The sequence below is a fragment of the Halichoerus grypus genome, chromosome 4 (assembly GCF_964656455.1).
Source record: "Halichoerus grypus chromosome 4, mHalGry1.hap1.1, whole genome shotgun sequence".
NCBI lineage: Eukaryota > Metazoa > Chordata > Mammalia > Carnivora > Phocidae > Halichoerus > Halichoerus grypus.
The window spans coordinates 114,217,968-114,238,058 of record NC_135715.1 but is presented as its reverse complement, the minus strand read 5'-3'; the positions used below and the strand labels follow the sequence as shown (position 1 = coordinate 114,238,058).

General features: G+C 46.8%; 1 pseudogene; it reads right to left on the bottom strand.

Annotated features, from left to right (window-relative positions):
- Window positions 1-8,291: 8,291 nt before the first annotated feature.
- LOC118518189 (large ribosomal subunit protein uL1 pseudogene) lies at window positions 8,292-18,956 on the bottom strand (annotated as a pseudogene).
- Window positions 18,957-20,091: the final 1,135 nt, after the last annotated feature.

Sequence of the window (20,091 nt, the reverse complement as noted above, 5' to 3'; positions counted from 1 at the left end):
CGAATGAGCTGGGACGAGAGGAGCAGATTCCTCCATGTGGGGTTACAGGGAACCACATATCACCTCCTTCCAGACACGGTCTGTACAAGGCACAGATCTTTGTGGAACACTGATCTATTCTTCAGGGTCACCCCTCAGGTTTAGAAAGGAGGTGGCGGTTCCCCCACAGCCTCCAGCCACCCAGCATCCTGAGCTAACATACGGGACTTCCAGGTCCTCATGGTGGGTTCTGAACCTGTCATGTCCCCCCCCACAGTGTCCCTCCAAATGTCCCTACCTTGCATTCTATTTTGTTTCCTAATGGTTGGCAAATATTTAATTTGATAAGGCAATGTTATAAAAGGCCTAACATGTTAATGGATTAATGTATTATTATTATCAACTGACTCTCTTAGAAATTTTGCTTGCCCAGAGCAGGAAGTGACTCTAGGCATGTAGTAAACATCACTTACAGAAAGGACAGGCAGAGCGTGGGCAGAAAGAATGGATTAGGCTGCTGTGGGAAGCATGGCTGAGCAGAGGTGACTCTTGGAAAGAGGTCTTCTTGGTTATCACCCCGGGGGCTCTGGATGCTTGGCACTGTGCTCTTGGACTTGACTAGGCTGTGCTACCTGCGGATAATCTCCAGCTGGCCTGGGCCTCTGGTCCTGGGCTGGAGCATTTGGTTGGAGGACCTTCCTAGGTCTCTCCAGCTTTCTGGAGGTAGGGAAAGACCATCCATAAATTCAGTTTCTGTGGTAGAAAGTAGTGCCCTTTTTCCTATTTTAGGATTCTTCCAAGATAGGAAGAGTGTTCTATGTGGGCAGCTCAAAAGAACAACTGTCCACTAAAATAATATGGTGAATATTCAGAAGGGCCTCCCAAGACAACACCCAAATCCAAAAGAGTGCCTCTCCTGGAGATTTCAGGCACTACCATGGCGGATGGGGAGACTTGTGTGAGTGATGGACGGAAGCACTAGGAGTCAAAGTTCATTTCCTCTGATTACAGATCCGATTGCTGGTGATGCACTGACTTCATTAAGTGCCTTGCACACAGCTGATGCTCAACCAATATTTGTTAAATGAATGAATGAATTGTTGGGTCTCTCAGTACGTAACCACCTGCCCCAAATACATCAAGAAATGAAGCAGGGTAGAATTATCAATCAATAAAATAAAATCTGAGGGCCCTGGGGTAAGTTATTTCATTGCTCCCACACCTCACTCTCCTTATTTTGCAAGTTCAGAAGGTTAGCCGATCTCTAAGAATTTACCTTGGAACAAACTGAAAAAAGAATCTTTGTCATCTGTAAGACAATTAGGAATTTAAATACTGACCTGATAATTTGATGATGTTAAGGAATGACTGTTAATTAATCATTGTTTAAGAAGAGAAATGATGATAATGGTTTGGTTTTTAAAAGTGCCCTTCAACATGGATGGACTAAGAGGGCATCATGCTAGGTGAAATAAGCCAGACAGAGGAAGACAAATCCCATATGATTTCACGTATATGTGGATTCTAAAAAACAAAACAAATGAACAAACAATAACAACAACAACAAAGCAGAGAAACAGACTCATAAATATAGAAAACAAAATGGTAGTTGCCCAAGGGAAAGTGTTGGGGGGATGGGTGAAATGAGTGAAAAGGATTAAGAGGTACAAACTTCCTGTTATAAAATAAATAAATCACAGGGATAAAAAGTACAGCATAAAGAATATAGTCAATAATATTATAATACACTTATTGTGGTGAGCATTTTGTAATGTATATAATTGTCGAATCACTGTTATACACCCGAAACTAATTTTTCATGCCAACAATACTGCAATTAAAACTAAAAAGAAAAGAAAAGAAAAGAAAAGAAAAGAAAAGGGTTCTTGTCTTTTAAAGATACATGCTGGAATAATTTTGGATGAAATGATACAATATTTGCTTAATATGGAATTTGCTTCATAATGAATTAGAGCAGGAAAGCAGGTTGGAAAATAGATGAAAAAGGCCCTGAGTTGATCATTGTCAAGACTTAGCAATGCGGATGTGGGGGTTGGTTGCACTGTTTTGTCTACTTTTTATATGTTTGAAAATTTCCATACTGAAATGTTTTTTAAAACCTTACAATTCTCTTTTCCTGCAGCTCCTGTGGTGCCCATCCGAGCCAGAACTCGTGGTGGACCCTGGTCATTGCTGTCCCAACATCTCTGGCTCCCTGGCTCTTTCTTACAAGAACCTTCAATTCTATCCACGTGTCCACTCTTCCACACAGCCCCTGTGACTCAAGGCAAGATGACCCCATCCCCACCTCTAGCCCGAATTAGTCTCAACAGATCAGGGCAAGCCTGCTAAGTGAAATAAGCCACACAGAGGAAGCTATCTGACAACATTCTCACTAGTGAGTGCTTCTGGAAGGACAAAGGATGAAGGAGAGCTTTGCCGGGACTCCCAAGAGGTTCCTTCCTACTCCTCAAGGGCCACTGGAAGCATTTTTCTCCTGCTGGAAGGAAGCAGATGGCCCCAAATGCCCAGCAGCCAGGCTGCATCCTAGAGGAAACCAGGCCCAGGAAGAAGCCAATATGCTGAACAGCAGAGCAGAGAGATGAAAAAAACCCAAGTCCCTGATGAGCGTCTTGAACTGCTGGATCAAACAAACCTGAAGTCCACCCTCTCTCATGATTCACCATTATATGATATAATAAATGTTCTTATTCTTTTTTTGATTTTTACAACCAAGAGTATTTATAACCAAGAGAATCTTAACAGAACCAATGCTCAGGGAATACTCGTCTTGACAGTGCTGGAATGGGGACTGTGCTAAAGGAAGGGATTCCACCCCCCACCCCGCAGTCACCACCATTGTTTGGGATGCAGGAAGCAGTCAGTGAAGGAGAAAAAAGAAGAGCGGTAGTTGGAGGGGTCTTTCAGAAGGTGGAGACATTGTCATACCCTCTACCATTTTCATCCCAGATAAACCGTTCTTCCTAATGTCAGGTCATCCTGCTTTGAATGATAGTCCCCTAAAGCTGCAGACACAGATCAAAGGTCACCTTTAGGAAAGTTATGCCCAGCCCATGCTGCTGTGGATAGCCTTTGGAATATGATGGCGCCCATTCCTTGGCAGAACATTCATCACAGAAATTATGCAGATCTGCTTTTAATTGTCACGGGATGCAGAGAAGAGCCCCCTGTGGAAGGCTCTGCCTTTCCCCACATGTCAGAGATGGAATTGTGGGTCTTCTCCTCATCCAAGTGTTCTCTCTTTCTTCTCAAGTAGATTGAAATCCAGTGAATGGTGCCCTCGAATGGAGCCCGGCATGATTCATAAAGCAGAGAGTGTCTCCTCAGTTTCCAGTGGGAGCTGGTGTTGAACAGTTCCACCCTGTTACTCCTTGCTCTGTCTCCTGTTGATTCATCCTCCCCTTTCTGCCTTCTCTGCCACAGCCCCAGTGCAAATCAGCGCCACCTGTCACCTGAGCACCGACTGCAGTGGCACAACGTCTCCCTGAGTGGATTCCTGCCTCTTCCCGACTCCACTCTTCCCCCAACTGCTAGAGTGACCCTTTAAAAATGCAAATCTGATGGCATCTTTTCCTGTCCTAGAACCTGTCAATCTCATTCCACTGCCACCCGTGGTCTCCATGCCTCTGCCTCCCTCCCCTCTGCTCCCTCCCTTCTTTTCCACTCCAGAATCCTCGACATTCTCTTACCTCAGGGCTTTCCACGTAGGCTGATCGCCCCAGGTTGGAGCTGTCTGTACTCCATCCTTCCATCTCATTTGCACATAGGCAACTCCTTTAGGTCTTATCTTAATGTCACCTTCTTGGGGAGAATGTTTCTTACTCTGTCTCTTACCCCCAGCCAAGTTACATCCTCTTTATTTGCACCCACAGTACCTTGCCCTTCTCCCTCACAATATTCAATGTAATTGGAAACTTTGCTTAACATCTCTTTTCCCCATTAGACTTTAAGCATAAAGAGGGTAGAGATTTTGTCCACATTGCTCCACAGTCCATCCCAAGGACCTACTAAAGTATCTGGCAACATAATCAACGATTAGTAAATAAATATCGTTGGCTGCCTATCAGGTGTAGCCACTGCTGAGGCCCCCCAAAAGTACGGTCCCAGTGACCCCTGCGGACCCCGTTTGACCTCTTGTATCCATGGAACCTCACACCTACCAAGTTCCTGCTCTAGAGGACAGAGCACGGAAAGGGACAAATGTAGACAGACTAGAGTCCAATTTGGAACCTGAAAGCAATGTTGTTGCCTTACGGAGAAAATGGCTTATTAGAATTCAGGACATTCCCCTCCCAAGTACACTTGTTTCTTACTGTTTGCTCTAAAATGTTTTGTGTGACTCAGAGATACAGACTAAAAATTTGAAACAGAAAGTGAAGGCTGAGAGGAAGAAAAGTCAGAGCCATTTCCTGTTCATGGGCAGTACACACCACGGGGGAGGGTGTCCTTGTCCTCCTCCTGCCTTGGCAATAAGTAGAAGCCTTTAAAGTCTCCACATCACATCAGTGCTGTCTCCTGCAGAGAACTGGTGGGAGAAGCCACAGGTATGATGTCCATGGGGGTGGGGACCACATGAAACACCATGGCTGGGAACTGCTTGTTCCTGTCCCTGGGACACTCGAGTAGCTCAACTTCCTGAAAGGAGATGTGACGGGGGTTGGGGGGATGCACTCTTCTTCCTCCACGCAAGGCTGTCAGGCTTCCCTTTTCTGGATTACATAAGCCTCATCTCCACCCTGGGCAGGAGAACACCCCATTTTTTTCCGAGTCAGCCACAACCACTAGAAATTCATTGCCAAGTGTCCCTCTGGGAAAATCATGGAGTCATTTTATCCCAGAGTCAGATGAGGAATGGTTGAGACTGTTCTGTCAGGAAATGGGTTTAGTTGAGGGTCAAAAGAATCCAGTGGCAGTTTCCTGGACCCAGTCAGGTGCCTAAGGCATCATGGCTTCCTATAGGTGGGCTTGGCCTCAGGGACTCTGGAAGCCTGCCATACTGGAGATGGGGAAGGCCAGAAGGTGGGAAGCATGGGGATGGTTTTCAAAAGGTACAGTGGTGGTGAGATGCAGCAAGCCTAGGCTTGAATTCAGGCCATGCAACTGAGAGCTCTCCACCTCTTTGAGTCTCAGTGTCCTGTGATAGTTTAGGTCTTGCTGGAAACCTGAAGAGAAATGCAAGTGGATGCCGTAGCACACAGAAGGCTCTAGATTTGAGAGGCAACTTGTATAATTATTACACAGGGGCTGAGCTCAAAAACCTAACCTCCATTCCCTCCACCTCACCATGCCTCCTTCAAAGTGGTTTTCCCAACACACGAGCTGACTGCCAGTCCTCAGCGAGGGAGCTTTCAGGGCCTCCCTGGGGTCCACATCAGAATTCTCAAACTTTTCTGCTAAAGTGTCCCTAACAAGAGTGAATGCATGCCTCAGAGCCACACAGGTGAAATTTCCTTTAAGTCCCTCGTTCCATTTTAAAAATTCATGAGAATTAGGGGCACCTGGCTGTAGAGCATGAGATTCTTGATCTTGGGTTTTGAGTTCAAGCCTCACATTGGGTGTAGAGATTACTTAAAATCTCTTTTAAAAAAGTCATGTAAATTTGTGTATCTTAATTTGTAATATAGTCAGGCTTATTTAATATAAGTATATTATTTTCTTTAGCTATTCAGTTAAAATGTACAGTTCTAGGAAGTTGCGGGGAGAAGGAGAATGGACAGTGAGGAAGTCAGGAGGACTTGACCACTCACATCCGAACCCTTGTTTCATTCTCCCCATAATTTTATGAGGTAGAAACTTTTTTAAAAATCTTTATTTATTTATTTGTTTGAGAGAGAGAGAGAGAGAATGTGAGTGGGGGGAGGAGCAGACAGGGAGGGACAAGAAGGGGGAAAGAATCTCAAGCAAACTCTGTGCTCAGCGTGGAGCCCAACGTGGGGCTCAATCCCATGACCTGAATGGAAACCAAGAGTCCAACGCTTAACTGACTGAGCCACCCAGGGACCCTGAGGTAGAGACTTTTAAAAAAGAATTAAAACATTACAGCCAGTACAAAGCAGAATGTGAGCATTCCCCACAGGGTAACTCCCTAAAAGAAGCCCTCTTGAACAGTGCCCGTGGCATCTCTCTTTCCACTGGCCTTGCGTGTTGTTGGACGTCCCTGCCCCCTGCAGTCCATGAGGTGTGTCTCGATCGTACAGTCACTCACAGATACTGTCCCTACCCTGTCAAAGGAGAGCAGCAGTGTCCTGCCCAGAACCCATTCTGTTAACTCAATGTAAGCTTTGGCCTCAAGTTAGCTCTGTCAGAGACCAAGAGAAGTGATAGGAGGGACACTAACTTCTTCAGGCTCCTGCCAGATCTTTATTTTAAAAGTAGCTGAACCCGATGGGAACGTGCTGTCCGGTGGGTCGTGAGCTGGTAGCCAGCTACTCAGGGGTCAGTGTACATAAAGAGAGGTGGTGATGTGGGCTTCAGTTCAGAGCCTGGTGGGGAGAGGGTGGAGCTGGATGTCATGCCATCTGGGACCCCTGCCCTGTAGAGGAGGGGCTGGGATTGGAAAGAAGCTACGGCAGGTCAATGACCCGCTTGCAATGGGGGCTTCCAAGACCCAGGTCCTGAGGACAAAATAAAGCACAGGGTTGGGATAAAGGTCTATCTCCCCATGTCTATAGTACATCTGGGGCTTCAAGAAGGAAGGCACTGCTCCCAGAGATCCTGGCCAAAATGGCCTCGAGTGGCTTCATGGGCAGCAGTCAACAGTGAGGGGCCAGGCAGGAGGGCCTGAGAGCAGGAACTGTTCTTTCACACAGAGAAGTCTCCATCAATACCCAGCAGGAGCTTTCCAGGGGATGCCAGGGCCCAGGCAATGGGCCAGTATAACTGAATGTTAATGCTTATGTGACCTAATAAGTATTCACATCCAGGGAAGGCTTGAGGAAATTCAGTTTAGAGAAGAATTCTGTTGACCAAGCATTTAATCATGGGATCTTTTTTGCCTATATATGTTTGAAAACATCACCAAAAAGAAACAAACTGGAACTTATACGTGGAATGAGTTTGCCCGTTCAAAGTGGTACCTCAGGAGGTTACACACACATTCTAAGATGCTCATGATGTTTGCAGAAATGATCTTTGGGAAGCGACTTCAGAGCCATCTTACGAGTGAGACCTCAGAGTCAGCTGGTTTGATCACTCAACTTATTCTTCAGGCTTGTCTTTGAATAATTTTTGATTCCAAAGATAAAATTGTTCATCAAATGATTACGCTTTTTTACCAAGTCTGTTTCTCTATAGACTGTAAATTTCTTAAACCAATAGAGTATGTCTGGTTCATCTTTGGCTACACAAGACCTGGACAGGCACTTGAGAAATGCTTGATCAATATTTAGGTCTGTGCTTGTTCACTCCACTCCATAGACCTATTTCTGCCACTGTTGTGTCTTGGACACATTGCAGACATCAAAACGTTTGACTTCTATTCTCAGGTGGCTTTTTGGTATTAAATAGTTAATATTTATTCCAGAAAAGGAAGGGTTGTTCTAAATCTGCACCCACCAAAACCCACAGTAGAAATGCCTTCTGGAATGAGCATCAACAACGTAGCTTTTTCTGTTGGTTGACGTCACAGAGAACAGTCTGTCAACATTTTTCCCTATGATGCTTTTCTTTTGGGGGGCATAGAATAAAGATGAAAAATCACAGCTCTGGGAGCACACAGAACAGAGAGCTGGCACTCGAGGGATTGATTATGTATTCACTTATTTATTATAATTTTTTAAAAAATGGCCCAGCTGCTTCAGCTTACACAAGCTGGGCTGAAATATTTCACTCGATAGTATTCTCATCTGGTGGTTATAATACTGGGTGATTTAATGCAAAGGTTTTTTAACCCTAGAAGGAGAAAATCAAAATTAAGTAAAAAAAATAATGTTAGTGCTTTGAACTGAGATTCAAACATTCAAGTATTTTCAAGAAATGGCCACTACCTTGCTCTCCCTTCCCTGTGAGTTGATCCATAGTAGCCACACTCTCCAGTGGTACATGTGGAAACCAGCTCACCTGGGAGAATTTTCCAGTTGCTCACATGTGTCTGTCACTTGTTCAGTTGTACCTTGTAAAATGCTCCCAGGTGATTCTGATGCAGACCTGTGGTTGAGAAGATGTGATCTCTAGCCATCTGACCACTGCTGCCCTGTTATTTCTCTCCTGTGGTCCCCATTATGCCTGATAAGTTATGTTTTGGTTAAATGATGGACTAGCTCAACTCTGTCTCAGATAAAAGGAGGAACTTATTGGCTCGTGTAACTGGAAAGCTCAGGGATGGTTTTGACACAAGACATTGCTTGATTCAGCTACCCAAATGGTGTCAAGATCAGGCTTCTCTCATCTCTTGGCTTGGCCCCCTCATGTTGGTGCTTTTCTCAGACAAGCTCTTTTGTGAAGGCAAGATGGCTGCTAGCTGCTCTGGCTTCATAACTTCCAACTCTATTGGAAAATTAGCCTCTATTTATCAACTGTTGGAATGAAATTCTGTGCTCTGACTCCCCTTGGTCCACTTGGGGTCCCAAGTATCCATCTCTTCTGTACCAGGTAGGATTCATTTGTAGAATATAGAAGCCACTCTAGATATTTAAAGCAGAGAGGGATTTAATTCCAGTACTGAGTGCTTGCAAAATTGTTGGATGGTCTGAAGGAGTGAGTTTTGTTTTATTTATTTATATTTTATTTATATTTATTCATATTTTATTTATTTATTTATTTATTTATTTATTTATTTATTTATTTATTTATAATGGTATCACTAGGGTTTATTAAGCTATGGTTTAGTATGGGATCTAGGGCTTGCCCATGGTGCTCTTAATGTATAAAGCCTGGATGTTCTGCCAATTCTTATTGAGCAGTGACACCAGGAAATTGGTAGCCAAGTGGATGTTGTACACAAGCTCATCATCTGTCATCTCGTGGCCATCAGCCACTGCCAGATACAGCACCTTCTTCATCTGGAATTTGATGGTGGACTTTACTTCATCCACTCTGGCTACCATGTTCTCATTGTGGGTCAGCAAGGAGGGGAACTTGCCAGTGTATTCAGGCCTGGGCCCAGGATTTGTGGGATCTGCTTGATCGGAGATTCTGAAGCCAAAGAGGCATCATACTTCTTGGCTACCTTCTTGACTAATTTTTTATTCTTATTGAGTTTCTTCAGTGCCTCAATGTCCATTTGGGGAATATACACAGTCTTGGCCTCATCATAGTGCTGCTGGCCCCCCAAAACACAAATGGAGAACTTGGGGCAGGGAGTGGACTTAAGCCTGACAGTGCCTCAGAAGCGTTTGTCCTTCTGATGGTCATAGTTCTTCAAGCTGATCCGTCTTCAACCTCCACTGTCTGAAGAAGTGAGTTTTAGATTGAAGCTTTAGAAATGACTCCCAGAACACAGCAGAAATAACTTGCTGGGGAGAGCTATGACTCTTGAAACACTCAGGAAGGAAGGGGAATCAGGAGGCCACCATGAGAACAGTTGAATTCAAGACCACATGTCATATTTGCGATTTGGGGATCAGGAGGCCAGGAAGCTGGTGACATTGCCTCCAAACTGCTTCTGAAACCCAAGACGCAATTGACCAGATGTTGAACCATTGCTTCATGGGAAGTGTCCTTGAGCATGCGTGCCTACGGAAAATGTGAATGTCGTAGGGAAACTATCTTTTCTGCACTCTTGCCTTCCAAATCTAGTTTGAATGGAAAATTTTGGATAATAATTTGCATTTATATCATTGCCTGTACAAAAGTCTAGAAAGGTGGTTTTTAGCTGTATAACCACTGCAATATGGATAGCACAATGGGGGGCAGTTGGAAAGGATTCTGAGGACCAGTCCACCACAGGAGGAGGCTGGGAGGGTGCAAGGCTCTCCTAGGGAAGGAGCCACACCCCCAGCTTCTGGGACTGTCCAGGGTCAAGTACACCTGTAGACCAGGGAGTAATCATGGGATCAAGTTAGTTGTCCAGAGGAAATTTAGGTTACAGGTTATGATTCAGGTTATAATATGTTGTTACTAGGAGAGGTAAAAGATGCTGGGTGACAAAACCCAAAGATGTCCCCTGCAAGGTATATGATGCTTTATCATTACAAGTACCTTCACCTACACTGTTCCATTTGATTCTCACAAAAACCCCATAACAGGAGGAAGGTGGCTGGGGGGTGGGTGGTTAGAGGGGTCCATCTTACAAAGGAGAAGTTCAGACTCAGAGGTTAAGAGCCTGCCCAAGCTAATCCCTTACAGCTGGTGAGAGGCAGTGCTTACATTCAGACTCAGTCTCCTGACTCGAATCCCATTCCCTTGGGCTAGAGCAGAATGTGGAAGAAAATTCTTTCTGAAACAATGGTTCCAACCCCCCAGGCTTGTTCCAGGGGCCTTGAGGGAAAGCATTCCTCTGCTTTGGGGCAGCTATGGCCAGACTGGAGCACAGGGTCATGGAAGACAATGGTACAAGAGAAGAGGCAGGAAACTTGCACAAGCGCTTGGATGCTCAGCACCTCCCTTCATTTGGTCTTTATCTGAAGAATGAAACGGGGAGTTTCATGTTTGTTTGTTTAATGCTGGGTGTTCCAAGATGCCACAGTATCATTTAAAATATCTGAATTTAGGACATAGATAGGCTCACGTTTCTCCCAAACAGCAATATTTTTAGCATTAGCCATTCCCACGTAAATGCGAAACCTTCTTTGATAATAGATCAAAGCAAATCCCTCCTCCTACCTTCCTTGTGGGCTGCAAAATGACTGGGTTTGCATAAACCAGATTAGAGCCACGCAGAGCTGCTACCAGCATTACAAATGCCTCCTGGTGTCAGCACCCAGGAAAACCCCTGTTGCCATATCAGCAAGAGCTTCCTCCTGTGAGTCTCGGAGATTCAGGCCACCACCGTGACAGACATCTCAAACTGGACTGCACAACATCCTAGAGGCACCGCATTTCAAACAAGGGGACTTGCCTTGGGGCCGGTGGGTCACTAAGAATCCAGGGGCACGAAGAGCGAGCACCAGGGCCTACCCCTGGAAGTTCTACGTCGAGGTCAGACCCCGTGGGGCCTGCGTAGCTGCTACCTGCAGACGGTTCCATCCCGCCGGGCAATGCAGCCCAAACTGTTTGTGATCAAGGAGGGTCTCCCTTTACACATGTGTGGTTGGGTCATCACACTCCTAGAGTCCTCACCATCTGTCTTAGCTCAGGTGCTGTAACAAGTTTCCATAGACTGGGTGGCTGAAGGAACAAATACTTACTTCTCACAGTTCTAGAAGCTGGAAGTCCAAGATCATAATGCTGGCAGTTTCTGTTCTGGTGAGAGCCCTCTTCCTGGTTTGCAGATGGCCTTCTCATGTCCTCACATGCTGGAGAACAGAGAGAGAGCAAGCTCTTGTGTCTTTTATATATATATATATAAAAACACGAATCCCATTCACGAGGGCTCTACCCTCATGGCCAATCACCTCTCAAAGGCCCTACTTCCTAATACCATCACACTGGCGGTTGGAATTCCAACATATGAATTTGAGGGGAATACCGATATTCAGTCCATAGCATCATCTTGTTATAGAGAAGGCTTTTGGTAGCAGCTGGTCTCTCCTGGGGTCCTGGCCCAAAGTGGCCCAGTTGGGTCAGTCTTCGCATCATTCATACCAGGTCTTGGTGAAGCCTTTATGACATTTCATACTGGGAGCTGGCTAGTTCTTTTTTTCTCTCATTGCTTCATTTTTAACAAAGTTAAGAAAACACTTCTGTTATGGGCTGAAAAATTATGTCCTCTTCCAAATTACATATGTTAAAGTCCTAAGCCCCAGTACCATAAATATGACTACATTTGGAGATTGGGTCTCGAAAGAAGTAATCACGTTAAAATGAGGACATTAGGGTGGGTCCTAATCCAGTATGACTGCTGTCCTTATAAGAAAAGATGAGGACACAGACATGTACAGAGGGAAGACCATGTGAGGACACAGGGAGAAGTCAGCAACCTGCAAGTCAAGGAGAGAGGCCTCCCAAGAAAGCAGCCTTGCCAACACCCTGATCCTGGACTTCTAGCCCCCAGGACTGTGAGACAATCAATTTCTGTTGTTTAAGCCACCCAGTCTGTGGTACTTTGTTGTAGCAGCCCTAGCGGACGAATACACCTTCCTCCAGACCAACTGGTAGTATGATCTCCTGCCTCTTCTCCAGGCCTTTTTCTTGATAGCACTGCTGATAATCTGTCCTCTGGATGCAGAGATGGCAATGAGGCCATCACCAGTAGGTGTGTGCTTGGAGTCCTTTCCCAAGTATGATCATGGAATCATCCACTCATGCTTTCTTTCTCTGGACCCTCTCTAGGGCCGAGGAAACAGCAAAGGCTTACCAGGTGCTTCTGGCTGGGGACCATTTCATGGAGGGGAACTTCCAGGGGGAAAGGGCCCACATGTATTCAATGCACCTCCTTGGTCCCCACATTTACCCTTCTAGGCACCTGATGCACCAAATATTTATACCTCCATTTCCTCTCAGCATCGGTGGTTTAACCCAGTCGGACCTTGCCTTCCTAAGTTTATTTCCAGCTACATTGGCACAACACACAGACACATGGATTTCCTGGGTTGGCTTATGTTTCCTAGACAGGTTTAGTGCCTTGTCTCATGCAGGCACGATGGGCCCACACATGGGGACTCATCAAAACGTTATCGATGATGGCAGTTGATACACTGTCTTGCTTTCAGCCCTTTACGGTATAGCTGTGTTCTTGCTACAGTATGTTTGATAAGCATTGTGAACTCGGAGTTAGGAGAGTAAGGATTAAGCATATCACTAATGGTTGCACAGGTCACGTTGCCTCTCCCCCCTCAAAAGTCTCAGAGGACCCAGTGTTTTAGCCATCCCCGTCATTCCATCTGCTCTCCAGACAATCATATTTGTATCTCCCGTGTCCTTAGCGATCGCCCCTTTGTGCACAGGCTCTTGCTGAGACTATCGACGACCTCCCATTGTACTCAGCACAAGTCCTGACATGCATAGGGGCTTAATTGATATTTCCTATAAGAATAAATTCTGCTTTTGATTTAGATTAATTTGCACTTATTAGTCATTTTAATTTCAAAGTAGTTCTCTTTTTTCATCCTCACTGTACCCATTGTAATAGTTAAGGAATCAGAGACATGTAACCCGATGTGATTAGCAAAGGCTTAGGCCAGGGTGCATAGAAAATATTAGAACTCCTACTCCTCTCTATTTTTAATTTTATAATTTAATGTATGTTTCACCTACATTATTAATGTATTATATGGTAGAGTGTATAATATACACATACCAATAAACAAATACACATTGCAGGTGCCTGCTGGAGAAGTTTTCACTAAAGGAGTTGGCATTTTCAGGAATGTTTGGAGACTGAGCCAAGACTAAGAACCAGCCATTCCTGCCCCTCTGAGCCTCATTTCCTTCCTTGTGAACCAGGACGTGAGGCAGGGCCCGGACCTGTGACCGGGGCACCCTCCTGGCTCTGCCAGTCACTCTGCACAGACTTTTCTAAGGGGCAGATTCCCCTGGAGAAAGAGAAGTTCCTGCCTCCTTGGATAGTTTGTGGACTCCCGCATGATGATGCATGTGATACATTAGCCCTGCTCCTGTCCCACAGAAACCCATGTGTGATCCCTGCCTGAGAGAGTATTATTCTGAGAGAGCCTCCGGAGCCTGCCTTATAGTCAGCACTAAATAAATGTTTGTTAAATGAACATGTGAGATGCTCTGAAGACCAAGTCCCTGCCCTGGTGCTCGAAAGGTGCATGTCCTCTGTACCCTGCTGCTTGGCAGTAGGACCAGGGGTGAGCAGGGCTGTGAAATCTCTAATTGGTGCATGTCTCCTTCTGCCTTTAGGGTCTGGGAAGGGCATGGGAGATTGAGAGTCTTTGACTTCATGAAAAGATGCAGAGAGAATTCTTCATTCTTCTTTTGCCTGATGAGTTGCTGATTTAGGGCATCCCCCTGGGATTTCTAAGGGTGGCACTGCTCTGCCTTGAGCCTGGCTGGCAGCAGGACCCCCGCCCCCTCCATCCCAGCCCCCAGTCCTGGTAGACAGAACCGAGGAATGAAAGTACTGCTGGGCTCTGGGGCCTGGAGGAAGCAGGGCCTGCTGTCTGGTACTCAGAGGTCCCTCAGGGTGGTGGCTTGTTAGACCCCCTCAATCCATCTGGAGCTTGCTGGAAGGAGAGCTCTTTTCTGAGAGCATCGGCAGCTATAGAAACCTGGCTTGTAGTGACATCCAGAGGTCATGGAGAGAGGCAGCTGACTGGCAAGGGAATGCATGAGGGTGGCAATAGTTTAATCTTAATTTGGGTGCATCTACAGTTGCATTTTTAGCTGGATATCAACAAAAGCCTGGAGGCACAACCTTCCTTATGGGCACATTCCCAGAGTGCAGACAAATCCAGCTCGGGCTGCCGAAGAGAGGGGCACCAAGGGGAAAGAGATCTAAAACCGAATAGCAGAGACAGACACACAGACACACACACAGCGGAACCAGAGAGTCTAGAGAGCCTCCTGCAGCTTTCAGACGTCAAAGTGCATCAGAATCACTTGGGCTGGGCAGCTTGTTACAGACCTAGGTTTTGAAGCCCCGCCTCAAGGATTATAGCTCCGGCGTGGGTCTAGGAAATTTGCAGATGAGTTCCTCAGGTGATGCTGATGGGGTGATCTGTGACCCACGCTTTGGGAAAAGCTTTTTTAATGCCCACTAATGAGAGTTTGGGTTGCAAAGCCTGAGAACTAAATGATTTTGGAGGCTGGGTCACTTTTGTGGGGAGGCAGGTCTGTCCCCGACCCAATTGTTCTAGAACATTGGGTAGGGGAGTGTGGTTAAGGACACAGGGTGCCAGGAATGAATGAAGGTGGGGATCCCAGTTTAACAAGGGAGGCAAAGGATGTAAAGACTGGCCTTCCTGATCCTTCCATGTGTACTGCCCTTTTTTACCCCCTCCTCTGGATCCTGGACCACTGTTGGGGGCAGCAGGGCAAGGACCAATCAGCCAGTCAACTGACTCTTTGTAGAGGCCAGGCTGGCCAGCCTCCATGGGGCCCCACTGCAGTGCTTCCTGCTGTCTCCCCTGGACCTGCCAGGCTCCTCTAGCACCCCCACACCTTCTCCCCTTTCCCCCACCCCAGTCTACATGGGCCTGCCCTACGTACCATCTTCTTCCCTAGGAGAGGCTTCAGTGAACATGTTTGGCCTGGCTCTCCTCTTGAGGACAAAGACAGGTGGCCATCACTGGCTCCATCTCTACTAACTGCCCTTCGAGGTGATAGTAAATCATTTTCAAACCCGCTTTGGAAAGCCCCACCTTGGTGGGCAAGATTCTAAAACTCGCTCCTCCCCTTCGGATCCCAGCAGCAGAGCTCACACGTACCTCCTTTGTTTCTGCTTGCCCGTAAGGCTTCTTTTGAAGACAGGCTTCTCGTGGTTTAAAGAAAAAAATTTTTCAACCACAAATCTGGTGTGTCTGCCTCATTTTTCAGATAAGGAGGTCCAGAAAGTAAACTCTCACCTTCCTAGTTTGCAGTTTTGATTTGGACATTGGATATTTTCTTAAAGGGGGTCATATTTTTTTTAATCCAAGTTCCAAAGTGGAACCAAAAAAATAACAGGGTAACAGAGGTTTTTGGAGAGCCGAATTCAGGCCAGTGGCATTGGTGATGACGAGCAAACAAACAAGGAAGCGGCCGGAAACGAAGGAGGCACGAGTGTGAGCTGCTTCTCGTTGCCGTCCTTCCTCAAGTGCGTGCAGCTGGGAACACCAGGCTGGAAGCCGGTTTGCAAAGCAACCCAGGAGGCCCTGATTTCTCGTGTTAAATGTTTGCATATCCAGAGTCTACATGTAGCCTCTGAACAGCACTCTGCCAGGTGTCCCCTGGCCACTCACCAGTCCCTCCGGTGTTGGACTGTGCGAGGCAGGACGGAAAAGAGGGAGAAACAGGAGGGCACACAGATGGGCTCTGCTTCCGGCGCCAGCCTCCTCAGCCCGTTGCTTGCCTGGTTGGCTAACCGCACCCCCGTCTCAGTCTGCTTGGGTGGCCACAACAAAGCACCCCAGGCTGGGGGGCTTAACGAACACTAATTAATTTTCTCACAGTTCTGGAGGCTGGAAGTCCATGATCAAGGCGCCGGCCGGTTTGGTTTCACCTGAGGCCTCTCTTCTGGGCGTGCAGATGGCCACATTCTCGTCGTGTCCTCACATGGCCTTTGGTGCGGGCGTGCGTTCCTGCCCTTCTTCTCCTATGGACACCAGTACTATTGGATTAGGGTCCCACCCTTCTGAGCTCATGAAAGGTGCTATGTGCCCGTCACACCGGGCAGTAGGGCTTCCGTATATGAATTCTGGGGGACATGATCAGTCGTAACAGTCCCTCAGCTCCTGAAGCGAGAATGCTTTGGGCAGAGGCTTACCCTCTCACACACCTTGTCATGTGTCACTTGAATCGGGCCCGGTACACTCTCAGTAGCTCTTTCAACAGCCAGCTATGGGCTGGGAACACATGCCCCACAGAGAGCTGTTTCCTTCTATTCTGCTCTTGGAGATTCTGAGATCCTCAAAATTCAGCCGGGTGCTAAGAAATGTGCTCTTGTCTAAGGTGACCCACGTGGGACCTCCCTGCCCTTTGGAGATTTAGGTTAAACTTGGCTCAAACTCTATGTGTGTGGCCTCCCTACAATTTCCTTGCCTCATTTTCTCCAGCTTCTCTCTGACCCCTCACTAAATTCCTTGGGCTTCTTGGCCTCAGACTGGATGCAGGAGTCTGCCCCTTTACAGTTCCCACACACATCCGGACTCATGCAGCATTTTCCATGGTCACTTACTTCCCTGATTCCAGGCAGGGACAGAGTGAGATTATACCTGTAGGGAACAACCTTCTGCAATCCCCTCCTGGCCCCTCTCAGCGCCCCCTCCTTTCCCAAAGTCCAGGCTCCCCTGCCCTACTTGACCCCTGAAAAGTGGGGTTCAGTTCTGGTGCCTAGGGGATGCTCTGATGTACTGCCCAGATCTTTCCTTTCAGGCCTGAGTCACACATCCTCCATCCGCAGGGGGCGTTGCTTCCTGAAACGCTCGGAGCTGAGCCTCTCACCGGGAACTGCCCTTGACTCAGGGAGCTGCCTCACCTAACAGGACATCCTAGGCCCGATGACTTCTCTGTGGGGTGGGGTACAAAGGCGCAGCCCCATGACTCCATTTGGGACAACTCTGAAGAGCTCAAGCTCCCCATGGAATTGGCTGCTGACTTTGCTGCGACTTCTCCCTGGGCTCCGTCAGCAGCACTCAGTCCTCACAGGTGTCGCTCCTGAGCGGACTCCCTGATACACTTCCTGAACCCGCACCTCCATCTCAGAGGACGTCTCTGGGAAACCTGACCCAAGGTGTCAGGTCTGGCTGCCACAGGGTGATCTGCACCTTCCACGAAGTCCTGATAAGTCAAATTCTCTCCTTTTTTTTTTTTTTTTTTTAAATCATCGTTCCCTTCTTATTGACAGAGAAACCAAGGCCCAGAAAGGAGGAGGTGTGCGAGCCCAACCTCACGCATTGTGTAAGTGGCTGAGCCCCCCAGAAAGGTACAGCCTGAATTACGTGTCAGTCCTGTTTGGTTAGTTAGCTGGCTGCCGTATGGCACTGTGGGTGCCTCATGGTCAAACCAAGCCATATGGTCCTGGCTATGGGAGATGGAAAGTCTCTCCCTTGCCCGAATCCCATCCCTCTGTGCTCCCCTGTAGGTCTGCTACATTGACACTCCTTTTTTCTAACATCCCTAGGCTCTCTCGCTTGGAAAGCCCAGACCTCCCCATCTGGTTTGGTTTGGGTTATTTCGGTTGCCAGGAGCTGAAACTCATTCTGGATGGCTTGGATGATCTCAGGAAATCCAATAAAATGAAAGTGCCTGAGCTTAGGAAGAGTTGGCCCCCAGAGGCTGCAGGGAGTGCCTCTCACCTCTCTTTTGAGGGGCGGTAATGCATGGTGGCTACAAGCAGGGAGTCAGCAGTCAGCCTACTTAGCTTTATATCATGGCTTTACTGTGAGTCATCTTGGGCACCACTTCTTGTGTCTTGGGTTCCTCATCTGTACAACGAGGATAATCATAGCACCCATCTCCTGGGATTGTTATGAGAAATAAATGAGGTAATATCAACATAAGGGACTTAGGACAGCGCTCGGCATATATGAAGCACCATAGTTTACTTACCGTTATCTCTTACTCACGGCTTCTCCACTTTTCTCCCTGTATCTGTTGTTCTCTTATTCTTTATTTCCCAACCACTTCCTATGGGCCTTCGTGACTTAGGTATGTACACTACCCGATAGTAGCCTCTGTATTCTCCTCTACTTGATTTTCAGCTCAAGCAGCCATTCCCAAGGAGCATCTTTCATCTGTACCTTTTAGTTTGGGGCTCCTTGAGATGGAATGTGATTGTCCCCAGTCATATTTTTGAGCCTGTCTATTCAAATGCTATGTCATTGGCAACTTAGATTGGCTCTGCTCAAATCAGGTGCCCACCTCAGTCCAATCATCTGAGGCTGGGAGCATGGGGCTAACCAATTCCCTCTCCCTCAGCAGATCCATGGGGCGGGGGCAGGCTCTATGGGAAGGGAATGAAGGAAGGGCAGAAACCCCAAATATGTTTGCTGCATTACCCTGTGAAACTGCTGCAATCTTTGATTTCCCGCATGACCACAGTTCCTCTCACCACACGTGTTGGAAGAGTAATGTTTTATGATGGCTTTGCTTCCTCTCTACCTCCTCAACCCCTTGCATCTGACGGTCCCCTCACCCACTCACCCGGAAGCAATTCCCTGAAGACTCTGCTCAACCCTTTTTCTCCTTGCAGTGCCTGCATCATTGAGCCTCCCGATCACCCCTCCTTTGTGAAATTCTCCCCTCTTACTTTCCATGCTGCTAACCAGCCTTATGGTCTTCCTGCCTCACTCATCAGCTTAGCCACTTCTGCTACTTTAACAGATACTGGGGCATCTAATCTTCTGTCTTGGACTGTAAGCTTCTAGAAGGCAGACACTGTGCCTTGTACAACTCTATATTCCACAAAGGCTTCCATACAGTAGGCACGTAGCTTACTTTACGAGTGTTGCAGTCAGCTTTTGCTGGGTTGTGCTGTAGTAACAACCCCCAAACCCTAGCGGCTTAAATCAACAAAGGTCTATTTCTTGCTCATGTTTCATGACTCTTGCAGGTCGTCTTCAGCTCCATTCTTCATGTCTCAACCACTGTGGGATTGAAAGTGAAGGAACACTCCTCATCTAACATCTACATTTGTGGATACAGAAAACTGCAAGAAACATGACAGAAACAATGACTCTTGAGACTCTTGAGACTCCTTCTTGGAACAGGCTCTGTCACTTCTACTCACAATCCATTGGCCAAAACTAGTCCACAGTCAAGTCTGATTATCAGCAGGGTGGAGAAGTAGGAAGACACCACAAGTATGTAACAATGAAGTCCTTTTATAGAAAGTGTGTCGTGAATAATTGGGGAAATGATACAACATTCTACAAAGCAATGAAACAGTACTGTTTAAGGGAACCTTGACAAGGAGAGACTTAAAAGTATTGCAAGGGAAGTGCCATGGTATCCACATTTCTATACAATGAGGGATCCATTTTAAGTTATGACTCCAATCAGAATATAACTAATCCCTTCCATGAGAAGGGGCATAAAGCCTTTGCTCTTATTGGTTGTTGCTATGAATGTTTATCTATCTCCACAGGGAAAACACAACAACCATCAGAGAGTACAGGTGCTAGTGACAGGAAGCTACAGAACTCACAATACCATGGCCAGATTTTTCAGAGCTTGATGGAGGAAATGGAAGCATTTTGGAGGAAACAATTGACACTTAGTAGTCAATGACTCTGTTTTGTGCCAAGGCTGAGACTTACCACCAAGAATCTGTGGAAAGAGGCAGCAGATAACTGTGGACAAGAACAACACAGGAAACCCAAAACCGGCCTAGATCAGATGAGCTATGCCTTCAGCTAGGCAGGTTTAGAGTTATTGTCACTTCCCTAATGA